Below are 12,785 nucleotides of genomic sequence, written 5' to 3' on the forward strand. Positions count from 1 at the left end.
ATAATTTATAATCCTTTGGGTATATACCCAGTAGTGGGATGGCTGGGTCATATGGTACATCTAGTTCTAGATCCTTGAGGAATCGCCATACTGTTTTCCATAATGGTTGAACTAGTTTACAATCCCACCAACAGTGTAAAAGTGTTCCTATTTCTCCACATCCTCTCCAATGCTGTTTTCGTTTCTTTAGACAGACTTTCGCTCTGTCACCCAGGCTGGAGTGCAATGGCACAATCTCGGCTCACTGCAACCTCCGCCTCCTAGGTTCAAGTGATTCTCCCACCTCAGCCTCCCAAGTAGCTGGGATTACAGGCACCCTCCATCATGTCTGGCTAATTTTTGTATTTTTAGTTGAGATGGAGTTTCACCAAGTTGGCCAGGCTGGTCTCAAACTCTTGACCTCAGGTGATCCACCTGCCTCGGCCCCCTAAAGTACTGGGATTACAGGCATGAGTCACTGCGCCCAGCCTGGATAGAGTTCTTAAAAGAGTAAACAACCCTTTTCTTTTCTTTTTGAATGCCATCCTGTGGACTTGGCCACATGGCTTCTTAAGTCTTGTTTGCATTTGCTTAAGCCAACAGAACTCAAATATGTTAAGGGAATTCTAGATTGAAATTGTGACTTAGTTTCCATACTCGTAATTATGTTTCCCCAAAACAGTTATGCATGAGGCTCTTTGGCAACTAGACTTGAGAATATTTAGGTTTAAAATTTCTTACTAGAGTCGTTTAGAGCCCTATCCAATTTCTGGTGTCTTTTCTCTTAAAAAGCTTTTAAAATCCTGTTTGCCTTTTGATGGTAGGAAAGAATATAGAAGTGTAAGGGTAGGTATTCCTAAGTCTTAGAGAATTGATTTATGGTTAGTTTCTGATTCTCAAAATAATTTTCCTTTCCCAGGTGGAAGTTTTCATGATGAACTGTATGGGAGTCAAAGGTAGCATGGCAAATGCCGCTTAGGAAAGGGGAGAATAACAGTTTAAAGCTTAGTAAGTTTATTATACTCTGCACTAGTGGAGATCCCTTGGAAATTCCTGTGTCGGTTTTAGTAGTTAACCAAAAAGAAGGAAGTGAAGGAGTTGAAGTTCTAGGCAAGCAATAAGGCTTGATTAAGAAGTTGGAAAATGTGAAAGGAACTAGGATTATTCTGGAGAAGAGAAGGCTTATAACAGTGGCTTTCAGATGCTGTAGGACTCAGATATCTACTAGTGAATAACCAGTTAAAAAGGAAATAAACTACAACATTAGGACATTAGCTATGTGGATGTTTCCCAAATTGATAACCCCCTGGAATGAATTATCAAGAGAGGTGTTATATCTGTCCTCAATAAGGAACATGAGGCGTAACCTCAGGGTGTGACAATTCATTGCTTAGATAAGTTCTGTTTGTGTGACAATTCATTGCTTAGATAAGTTCTGTTTGTGTAGATGTTAAATGTGGATTCTTGCTTGTACATGCTTTCATTCATGCATACTACTTCATAATCTAAATTTATATATCCTTATTTTTTTCTATTTCTAATAAGATGACCGGTTCTTTTGCTGAGTGGCATAAGTAGATAATCATATTTCTCAATCTTGTTATCAGAAATGATCGCTATTCATTTTTATATTTGTTAATATGTAGATTATTTTTACAGCAAGTCTAGTGCATTACTCAAATGTAAATACTAAACTTGACAAGAATGAAAAAATAAAACATTAGAATATCCTTATAGAGAGTATCATTCCCCCAGTTTGTGGGAATTGCATCAACCACTGCAGATAAGTGTGTTTATAAAATCCCCTAACTCATGACATTTGGCACATCAGCAAGTGGCAGTAATTTTAACACCAATTAGTACATTTAGGAGAAATTATTTACAAAACCTAAATCATGTTTTGAACAATGATTTCTTTAATAAGTATAAGATAAAATCAATTTTATAGAAAATATAAAATAAATATAATATAAAAGTAGCACTACGGTCTAGCTCCATTATCTTTAGATAAGTCAAAGATATTGTCTTTGACTCTCAACGAAGTAGAACTGTAAAATACAGTTTTAGATTCAAACTATAGATGGTTAGATTTGGATAGACTAGAAGATCTTATAATATAGTCCCCTGATTTTACAGATGAGCAAATGAAGATTTAGTATTGATAAAAATACGAAATGTTTTTGGTGAAATGACACAGCTTTTACCCAGTCACACAACAAGATATGAGTGGAAGCAGAAGCAGTTATGGGCTCTCTTGATTTCCAGCCCTGGGCACTCTCTCTTGTAGTGCACTGACCAGAAGGTCCAGTACAGGTTTTGAAATGGGCAGTCTGTTTTGACACTGTGTCACTTCTTCCCTCAACTCACAACTCTGTATCCTATGTAAGGAACAATTTGAGAGAAAAAAGAGGTTATGAGCTTGAAAGTGATAAAGTTAATATGTATCCTAGGACCCTCTACCAAAAAATATTTTGTATAGAAGGAAGCAATAATATAGTTTGTTAGAATTTTGAGAAATTATTAATTTTAGATACATAATATCACAGGCCAGATTTTAATAGCATCTGTGGGTTCAGAGAGATCCACAGAACTTCAGATTTTCTCAGAAATTTCAAAAGTAGTCAGTAAAACTTCCAGGCCAGTTGTGCCAATTCAGGGACTCAGTTCGAGATTCCCTAGGTTCATTTTATTACATGGGCTTCCATTGTTAAAGTTCTAGGATCCCCATCCAGTTCTTTGTTAATATGTTTTACTTTATGAGAGTAATTAGCCATGTAAAAATTGCTCACATTGATACCTAAGAGTCACTAATAAAAGTTATTTTGCTTACAAGTTCTTGTCAAGAATGGCCAGAGATGTGTTTTGGTTTCTGAGATGTTCTGTTTAACCATGAATTTCTGTAAATGCTTATCAATTTTAAAAAAAATGTATAAAAAATGAAATGTGCAACAACCCCCAAATTATTTTTGAATGTAATTTGACTGGTTTTTCATTTACTGAATCTCAGGATCTGATAAATATGATTATAAGTCATACAGTTTTGTTTAATTAATCTCAGTGGTTTGAATGTTGGAGAAATAACATCTCATTATACCTCTGTGTCATCTATTATAGTTTTAACCAAGAAGCATTCTGAAGTTGTGTAACCGTAGCTGTAGAGCAAATGCAAATGTGTTGTGTTTTGGTGACATGACCACGGCTTTTTACCATATCATCTGAATGTAACACACATTGTGTATCAGAGCAGCCCTATGTGGGCTACAGTATGTCATTTAATCTCAGTGAGCTCTTTCTGACTTTACAGAGTGAAACTAGTACTGCCTACTTGATAGGACTGCTGAGGATTAAATGATAAAGTATGTTAAAAAGCTTGACAAATCTGAGTATTCTTTATACCCTTAAAGGTACAAATCCTGTATTTTTCATGAATATTTCTCCTTCATAGCATGGAGGGGAATGTGTTGCATATAATAGTATTTCCTACTTGATACTGTAATGGAGTGAGACTATGAAAAGCAAATACTGCAAAGCAAGGAGGAGATATCTGCTAGAATCAGGTATTGAAACATTAGCTTGGCAAATTGCTCCTTCTAAAGTCAGCTTCCATGTTGGTGAGGCTGCTTTGAATCTCCCAGGCACCTTTGGGTTTTTGTTCACTGCTCTGCTCTCTGTCAGCTCACCTTTATCACAACAGGGTTTCTCAGCCTCTACACTATTGATAATTTCGACTGAATAACTTTTATGCGTTGTAGGGTGTTTAGCTCCATCTGTAACCTCTACCTACTATGTGCTAGTAGTGCTCTACCCCAAGTTGTAGCAAAAAAACGTTTCCAGACATTGCCTAGTGTCCCCTGGGGGACAAAAATGCCTCGGAATGAGAACCACTACATACATGCAGCAGTCACTGCTTTGTGATGTCAATATCAGTTTACCTGTGCCCCTTCTCACCAGAGTGCCAGCCCCTAGAGGGTAGTGTGATGTCTTTCTCTGGTGCCACAGCTTGGACATCCATAGAAGTGCAATAAATGTGGAAAGAGAAAAAGGTTTAAGAAATACTTAGTTATCAGTTATAATACCTATGTTAGTTCATTATATGCAGTGGATTTTTATTTTCTTCTGGACCAAAAGGGCAAGGACTCACCATAACCTCAGATTTCTTTCCGGAAACCATTAATGCCACCACTTTCTCAGATATTTCCCTTGCCCATGCCCCATCATTGATATCATTAGACAATGTGTTCACTCAAAGAAAAGGGTAATCTGGGACTGGATACCTGAGATGTTAGGCTTTAAGGACCAGGCAGAAATTAAAGGCATCTTTCTCTCTCTCTCTCTCTTTCTCTCTCTCTCTCTCTCTCCCCCCCCCCCCCCCCCTTAAACTCTGTAGCAATTCTCATACCCAGGCTCCAACAAATAACCTGAAGATCCCCAAATATATTATCTCTAGCTTAGAACCTACCTGTTAGCTCATAGTTTTACTAGAAATCTCCTCTTGTATATTTCACAAGCTCCAGAAACAGAAACCCAGTATGCATAAAACTAAACTCACCATCTTATTTCACTTCTTTTAAACCTCCTTCAAAATTCTTTATCCCAGGGAATGGTGTTCGGGTTCTGGAGCAAGAATCTTGCTTTGCTCTTTAATAACCCAGTGACCTTGTACAGATTACCTACCCTCTGTCTCATTTTCCTTATCTGTCACATTGATACTGATCTTCCAGTGTTATTGTGAAGATCAAATTACGTGATGCATGTAAATTACTTAATGAGATAATGCATATAAATCACCTAGAAAACAATGCATAACCTGTTTAATAAAAGTAGATATTATTATCTTAAAACAAGCTTTAACCAAATACTTGAGAGCCATTTCTTACTTTTGCCCTCACTATTTCCCTGTTCCCACCCAACAAGTTTCTACATTTTCTTTATCCTGCCTCCCATTTCAGTGCAGTATGCACAGTTCATTCTTACCCATTTCATTTCCACTGCAATGGCTTCAGTGTAGGCCTTGAACCTTTCTTGCCCAAATCATTACAGCAGTAGCCTCTTAACAAGCCTTTCCACCTCCAGTTTCACTGTCAGTCTATCTGTCCATTTTCTTGATGCCTGGACAGAGATACACTTTTTAGTGTCTCCCATCACCTAGTAACTCAAATCCCAATCTATGCCTTTGTGTTAGCTGTTCCCTCCTGTTTTTCTTCTCTTTTCTTTGTTGAGCTAACATGTACTCATTTTTAAGATACAGCGCAAGCATTTCTTCATCTTAGAAGCAACACCTAAGCACCCTTCCCTGAGATCACTGCTATACTTTGTGCCTGTCTTCTTACCACAATAACACTTTGTGCACCTGTACTTTCTAGCACTTACCATGCATAACTTGTGTTTCTTGATTTATTTCCCTCACTAAATTGTGAGTTTTTGACATCTCATTCATTTTGGTTCCTCATTTATTTTGGTTTTTACAGTGAGTAGCACATTTCTTGACATGTAGTAGGTGTTTAATAACTATTTGTAGTTGAATACAGCTAGGATTCCATAAGATTGAATCAGACAGTATAGACTTACAAAATCACAGAAGCAAAATTGTTTAAGAATTCATTGATGGAATTAACCAGCCAAATTATGAATGAAGAAACCATTGCAGGCATCTCTGTTGGATAGAACAGAGAGATCAGTAGATACCCAAAGAGAAGCTAAAAGCTGGGATCTTGTCTGAGGTCTTAGCTGAGTAAGTCAATCGGAAATAGGTAGTAGAGAGAGGAAGACCAAGGGATCTGGGTATTAAGTCATGCTGTCTTCTTTAATTGTCCCTAATATTAAGGAATTTGATCTTGTAAGGTAGAAATACCAGAAGAGAAAAAAATATTAATTCTAACAATAGAGTGCTATTTAAAAATATATACCTAGTGTTATGGCAATAGAAATGAAGTAATTTTTCAACCAATATTGTCACATCATTGCTTATGGGCCAGAAATGACCAGTTAAAATATCAGAGGTGTGTGTGCAATGGGCAGATGTGTTACATCAGTCTTAAGTACTCCAGTGTCAACATGGCTTCACGTGTGAGCCTGAGCAAAGATCATGTTCAAGGGGTCTGAATGGGTTGGGATCACGTTGCTTCAGCCATCAATGGTGATAGTGTTTTGTCATTTTCTATGTAAGCATAATTTGTAGATTAGTTTGCTGCAAAAAACAATAGTCTCAAGAGTTCTTTTTTCAAGATTATTTTCCAGGCCCATCATGTAAAACAGGGAAATGATGTACAGCTTTCTCAGCACTGTAGAGATGACCAAAACACCATTTAGTAACATCACTAACCATTTTATGCCATGATTTCTTCAAAGCAACCATGTTATTCTCTTTGGTCCAGGAAACAGTTGCTGCATTTTCCAAATCATCTTTAAAATTACATTTGAAACATCTTTAACCATGGTTTATTTATTGAAATCTCATCCCACCCTTTGAGTAAGGAGTTTTCTTCCTTTCTTGATCCTACAGATTGAATATCACATATGCCTCTTTGATTGGAATAATGAATGAGTTTCTGTTCCCATTATTTTACACTGCTTTGCTGTTGAGGTGAAATAGCAATGAATCACATCCCTGGTTGTATTTAGTGATTCAATAAACTGTACTTAGGATTTCATTGTTAGGGTTTGAAGTCAATATTTGTCCATTTCTCAAAACCTTATACCAACATCAGAAGATTTGGATCTTGATTGTTCTGTTTTGAGGGAGTTAACATCCTTCTCCTGAACCCAGCCTAGAGTCTATAAGTCTGAGACTGCTTAAAGAGAAATGCTGAACTGCTATGCAAAAAAGAACCTTTATCAAGGCTTGATGTGATTTTTACTGTTTCACAACCGTCATATTGAAATTCCCTTCCGCACCCACAGAAGGGAATACTTACCTCTGCCAGCAGGTTTCTGTTGGAAGCTGGAACGCATCCCCGTAAATACTCAGAGTGGCAGGGGTGGCAGAGCTTTCTTCTCTCCCCACGCTGCTTCTGCTTTTGGCAGAGGCTCGAATATTGGCAGGGGCGCCCGCCTCTGCACAGTCTGCTCTGGGGAGGTGGGGGATTCCTCTTACTTCCAATTACCAGTTTCTGTATATGTGGGAGGACATTTTTTGGCAAAGATTATCCTCTTCTCTTCATGTCTGGCTGACAAAACCCTTGCTAATTTATTTTTTGGCATCCCTTATGCATTTGTTAAGATGTCAAAAGGTACATACAAAGCACTGAATTGAAGGCTGCGTTTACATTCTGGAGCTTCCAGTAGGCATGCATGAGATGGTAGAAGCTATCTCTCTGGAATAGAAGGTATGGTACAGGGTAAACAGAGGATAGTGAGCATGGTTTACTTGCCTTCTTGCAAAAGTCTTAAGGCCCTTTAGTGAACAGTGAATCACAGAATCCTAAACTTGTATGAAGGTAAGGATATGAAAGTTCGTGTGATCTATTGCCTACTTCTCTGGAAATTGAGGCCAGGAACAATTACATGGCTTGCTCAAGTCCACCCAGCTAACCAATCAGGAGCCTCCTGATAGAGCCTCCATCAGTATCCTAGTCTTCTTTCTTTGTCCTGTGTTATTTTCACTGCATTGCAATGTTTTGAAAGTAGTAGACACTCAGGAAATATGTATTAGGTCTACTCAATACCTGTCTTCATAGCTCCTTCCTGCATATAGGATGGGAAAAATTCCACTCCCCTTTTCCCTTAGAAACACGCACACAAAAGATTCTGACAAGCTATCCAGCCGTATTGGTTGGATTGCTTATAAATCCTCTAGCTAGACTGAGTTGCCTAGAAAAGAGGTCATTTCAGTAGTTTTTCCCTTTCCCAAGTGGGATGGAACCCTTAGTTGAAGAGTCCATGTCAAAATCAATCTGTAATTTTGGTGGCTGTGGAAAAGCAGCTCCAAATCGCCTGCCCTGGACAGTCTGTTCTATTAAACTTTCTGAAACATTAATAGCAGATTTGTGAAGGCATACTAAGAAAGAACAGATCTCAGAAATGGTCTCTTCAGAGGGAATGATTATTCTAAACAACTAATTTGAGGTAAAGTAGCCCTGAAAATGTTTCAAATATGGTTGAGAATCTTAAGTAGTCAGTTAAGTAATTTTTTTTAAAAAAGCTTTCATTAAAGCTGATATTAGGAAGTGATTAAAAAATAAATTGTTAATGAAATTTCTGTTAATAACAAATGCTTTTAGATCACTGGTCAGATGGAGAAGGTTTTGTTTGTTAACGATGACAGAACAGGCTCATCCCACGCACTTTCTTGACGGGATTGCATTACGCATCCAAGAAGGTAATTCAAGGTGGATCAAAGTCGTTGAATTTAAAGCAAGTGTTACACTTAACGGCAGTTTAAAATACTGAGGTAATAATGCTGTAGTCATTTAAGACAATCATTTTGTGATGGCAGTTCTAAAAAGGGCTTGGCTATCCAGTTTGTCATAGTGCCTTTCGTGGCTAAAACTTAACATTTAAACAGCTCCATCTTTCTCTCTGGAGTAAATATGAAAATAGTGAAAAGGGATACTTGATGTTGGAATCATTTTCAAAGAACATTCTTAGACATACTTTAGTTTTAAACTGTATGCAAAGCCAATATGGTTTATTTTTCTTTTTGCCTAAAAATATCAGCTAAAACTTTCACAAATTTCTCTACTCTCAGACTTTTTATCTATTATGGCAGTATTTCTAATGCTTATGAACATGGGGCCAGCAGTTGCTTGCATGTAATGGGTGCTCTGAAAATGCCAGTGATGATAGAGAGTTTTAAAAACTTAAGAAAAACCATTTGCACTAGTTTTTTATTTATGTATTTTTGTTTGCTTATATTTTTATTGGAGCCTCAAAAAATGACTCAGAACTTATTTTGGATTCTGACCAGTCTGTTTTTTTTTTTTTTTAAACTAAGAATATTTTCAGTTGGTGAGATAAAGGTTGTAAAGAATAAAATATCTCAGGAGGAAAGGAGGGGATTTGTTCTGCTTGTTGTTACCTTGGTTTTAAGAGGATAATATTTTTCTTTTTTAAAAAATCAGATAATTAGGAAAAAATATAAAGAAGTAAATAAAAATTGGCAAGTAATCCATATTTTGAGCATAGCCTTTAAAAATATCAAAACCATATACATTATATATACACACATATTGTATATGTACCCATCATCCAGGTGAAATTTAACATTTTGTCATTAAAAAATACTGTAAAAATACTTCTTAAGAAATAAAATGAGGATACAGAAGCTACCATAGGAGGGTTCTTCCCCCTGCAATGCATGTTTCACCCTCTTCAGAATCAGTAGGACCTTGTGCAGCCTTCACCTCTGCTTCATACTTTTACTTTCTATGTTTGTACTTACAATTATTTATAGTATTGTCTTATGTATTTTTTAGTTTACATAAATGATTTCCTAGTTCACATGCTCTTTGCACATTTTGTCATTAAATATATTTTTGAATTTAATCAGATTAATACTTGTAGCTCTAACTCATTATTTAAACTGCTGTGTAGATTACATGGTTGTATCATCCATCCCTTATTGATGGCAACTATTAATAACTTGTGTTTAGTTTTTCCTTATTACAAACAATATCGCAGAGGAATCATGTCTCCTTACTCATGTAAGTTTTCCTAGGATTTATAGTTTCAAATAGAATCATAGATTAAGGGCAGCTTTAAGCTTAACTAATTATTGCAAATATGGAATTTAAAGTGATTGTACCAATTTGTATCCCCATTAACAAGGATTAGTTTTTTTTGTAACTCAGTCCATTTTTGCTTTCTATATTTTAAACTCATGTTGTTGGATAAATATAGATTTAAGATTACCATATTTTACTTGCAAATTGTTCCTTTTGCCATGATGTAAAAATCCTTTTCATCCTTAATAATGTTTTTCCCTCCCTTTGGAGTCTATTTTGTATGTTAATATTGCCATACAAGCTTTCTTTTGGCTAGTATTTATCTTTTTCCATTCTTTTACTTTATGTCATTCATGTTTTAAATTTGTGGGGTTTTTTTTTTGAAATCCAATCTGCAAATTTCTGGCTTTTATCTGTTAAATTTAATATGTGTGGTTTTAGTATGATTACTGAGGCATTTGGATTTATTTCCACCATCCTGTTTTGTTTGTATTTTCACCAGGCTTTTTATATGTTTATTTATTGCATTGATTACCTTTTCATAGGTTTTCATTTTTTTCCTTCTGTTGCTTTGGAAGGTATACATTTTTATAATAATCATATCCTTTGCAATAATAATTATTATATTATATATATTTCACAGTTTCTTTATCCACTCGTTGATTGATGGGCATTTGGGTTGGCTCCACAGTTTTGCAATTTGTGAATTGTGCTGCTATAAACATGCATGTGCAAGTATCTTTTTCGAATAATGACTTCTTTTCCCCTGGGTAGATACCCAGTAGTGGGATTGCTGGATCAAATGGTAGTCCTACCTTTAGTTCTTGAAGGAATCTCCACACTGCTTTCCACGGTGGCTGTACTAGTTTACATTCCCTCCAGCAGTGTAGAGGTGTTCTCTGTTCGCCACATCCACAGCTCTCTTTTAGTTATGTTCCTATTTTTTAAAATTATCTCCAGTTCTTGGGATTATGAGTCCTACTGTTTGGGGAATCTCCTGACTCTGTCATAGTGACAGTTTAGCTCCTATGTTTTTTTTTTTAAATTGTGAGCTTATCTTTAACTGGCACTATTTTCATATGTAAGCCCTGAATTATGGTTGTTCCAATAGACATGTTTATTTCTGCTGGGTTTTAAGGGATTTCATTAGTCCAAGATTAGTTTTCTTCCCTATAGTTCTGTGACATAAGATTTTTGTACTTCATGGAGAGTTTCACTTGGGTTCTGCCTAGCCACACACTTGGAGCTTCAGGCAAAGATAAGCTTCCTCATCGTTTCACTGAGCCATTGACTGAAGTTTTCTTGCCTCTTTTTGGCATAATTGACTGTCTGGGGCACAGACTCTATTCTAGGGTTCCAAGTGCAACCCCCTGCCTTGTGTGGCCTTCTCATCACACCACCTGACCCCACACAGTTGTTACAGAAGCAGACAAACAAATAAATAAACAAAATTTAGTCATTAAGTGATGGACCTTACATCTAGGTCTGAAATTTCCCTGAGATGCCTTGACATCAGCTGAAATTTTTCATTCTGACTTTGGGTACCTCTTCATTTCTGGAAATAAATGGGGAGTGGGGATATCTCTGTTCATCATCAGAGCTCAGCTATGCATTAACCTTTTTTGTTTTTATAGTTTATTTAGCAATTCTGTGTATTTCTAGCAAGGAGGTCCATCTTACCCCAGAGTGCCACCTCACTGTATTCAGGTGTCATGTTGTTTATTATCTTGCCTTTTCACTTCCTATGTGGAAGGCATCTTTTCACAGCAGTAAATTATTATTTTTATTAGCCTCATAGTATTCCATTGTTCAGCTGAACCATAAATTATTAGACTAATCCCTATTACAGATCCTTTAGATCCCTTCCTTTCTTTCTCCCTCCCTTCCTCCCTCTCTCCTCTCTTTCTTTCTTCTTTCTTTCTTTCTCTTTCTTTCTTTTTCTTTTTCTTTCTTCTTTCTTTTTCTCTCTCTTCCTCTCTTTCTTTTTTCTTTACTTTTTTGTCTTTTCTTTTTTCTTTTTCACTGTATTAAACAGTGCTGCAACCAGGTGTCCTTGTACATATATTTTTGTGTACCTGTCAAATAATTTTGTATATTTAATACCTTCATTGGGTCTATGGTTATATGCATTTTTAAGAATTAAGTATTGCAAGGTTGTTTTCCTGAAAGTTTGTACCCATTGTACTTCCACTTCACACTTTTTCCATACTTGGCTATCAATAAGTCTTTTCAGTTGTTTTAAATGTGTAAATTTGATAGGTAAAAACAATGATACACTTATTTACTTAGCATTTCTTTTTTAATGTTTGTGTATGTGTGTTTATGAGCTTTTTTCAGTTTTTCTCTTTTGTAAATTGCCTGTTTATGTCCTATTTTTCCATTTTTCTTAAACCATTGATTTCTAAGAAGTCTTTATATGGTAGGGGCAGTGTACCTTTGCCTGTCATGCAGTTTCTTTCTGTTTGCTGTTTGTGCTCTAAATTTGACTATGGTGGCTTTGCCTTACAGGAGTTTAAAATTTTATATCTTCATAGCTGCCTGTCTTAAAAAAAAAACCTTAAGGCTTTTGATTTTATTACTATGACTACAAAACTCAAAAGAATGAATTTATGAATTGCTTTTATGGGAAAAATATCACAGTTTGCCATAAGAATAGTTCATATAATAAACAAATAGAGTATTATGCAAAAAAGACATAAAAATGATGAAATGATGAAAACTTTAAAGTGAAACACAACAAGCAATTTCCAAGAAATAAAAATTGAAACACTGTGTCCTCAGGAGAGACTGCAACACTGTTCATGGAAAATGGGAATCAGTTGAGCAAAAAATAAAAAAAGGTTGGCACTCAGTAGATCTAAATAAAAAAACACAATCAATTTATCTATTATTATGTTATTAGGGATTTATTACTAACTGGATAAGACCCACAAAGGAACTTTTTATTGTACTTATGAGAATTACTTGGGGTCTCCATCTCAAGATTCTATATTTGCCTTCTCTTCCAGAACTTGACTCTATCGATTATTCCTGTCTTTCTCTACCTTTGATATTTCCCTTTCCTTTTGGCTTCCATCCTTTGGCATATATCATAGCCAAGACTTTTCTTTCTTGCTATCTACCTATGGAATATACTGCAGACAC

General features: G+C 36.0%; 1 protein-coding gene across 6 annotated transcripts in view; it reads left to right on the plus strand.

Annotated features, from left to right (window-relative positions):
* TMEM200A (transmembrane protein 200A) overlaps window positions 1-12,785 on the plus strand; it is a 79,887-nt gene that overhangs the window by 22,644 nt on the left and 44,458 nt on the right. The window contains exon 3 of one of the 6 annotated variants that reach the window (XM_026454991.1): window positions 215-489. The exons of 4 other annotated variants lie outside the window; for them this stretch is intronic. The gene's annotated coding sequence lies outside the window, so the exon portion shown is untranslated. Of the gene's footprint in view, window positions 1-214; window positions 490-7,964; window positions 8,044-12,785 lie in introns of those variants that run through there. One more of the 6 variants, XM_023230693.1, reaches the window with a different exon arrangement.

This window comes from Piliocolobus tephrosceles, chromosome 5, assembly GCF_002776525.5.
Source record: "Piliocolobus tephrosceles isolate RC106 chromosome 5, ASM277652v3, whole genome shotgun sequence".
In the NCBI taxonomy this organism is placed as follows: Eukaryota; Metazoa; Chordata; class Mammalia; order Primates; family Cercopithecidae; genus Piliocolobus; species Piliocolobus tephrosceles.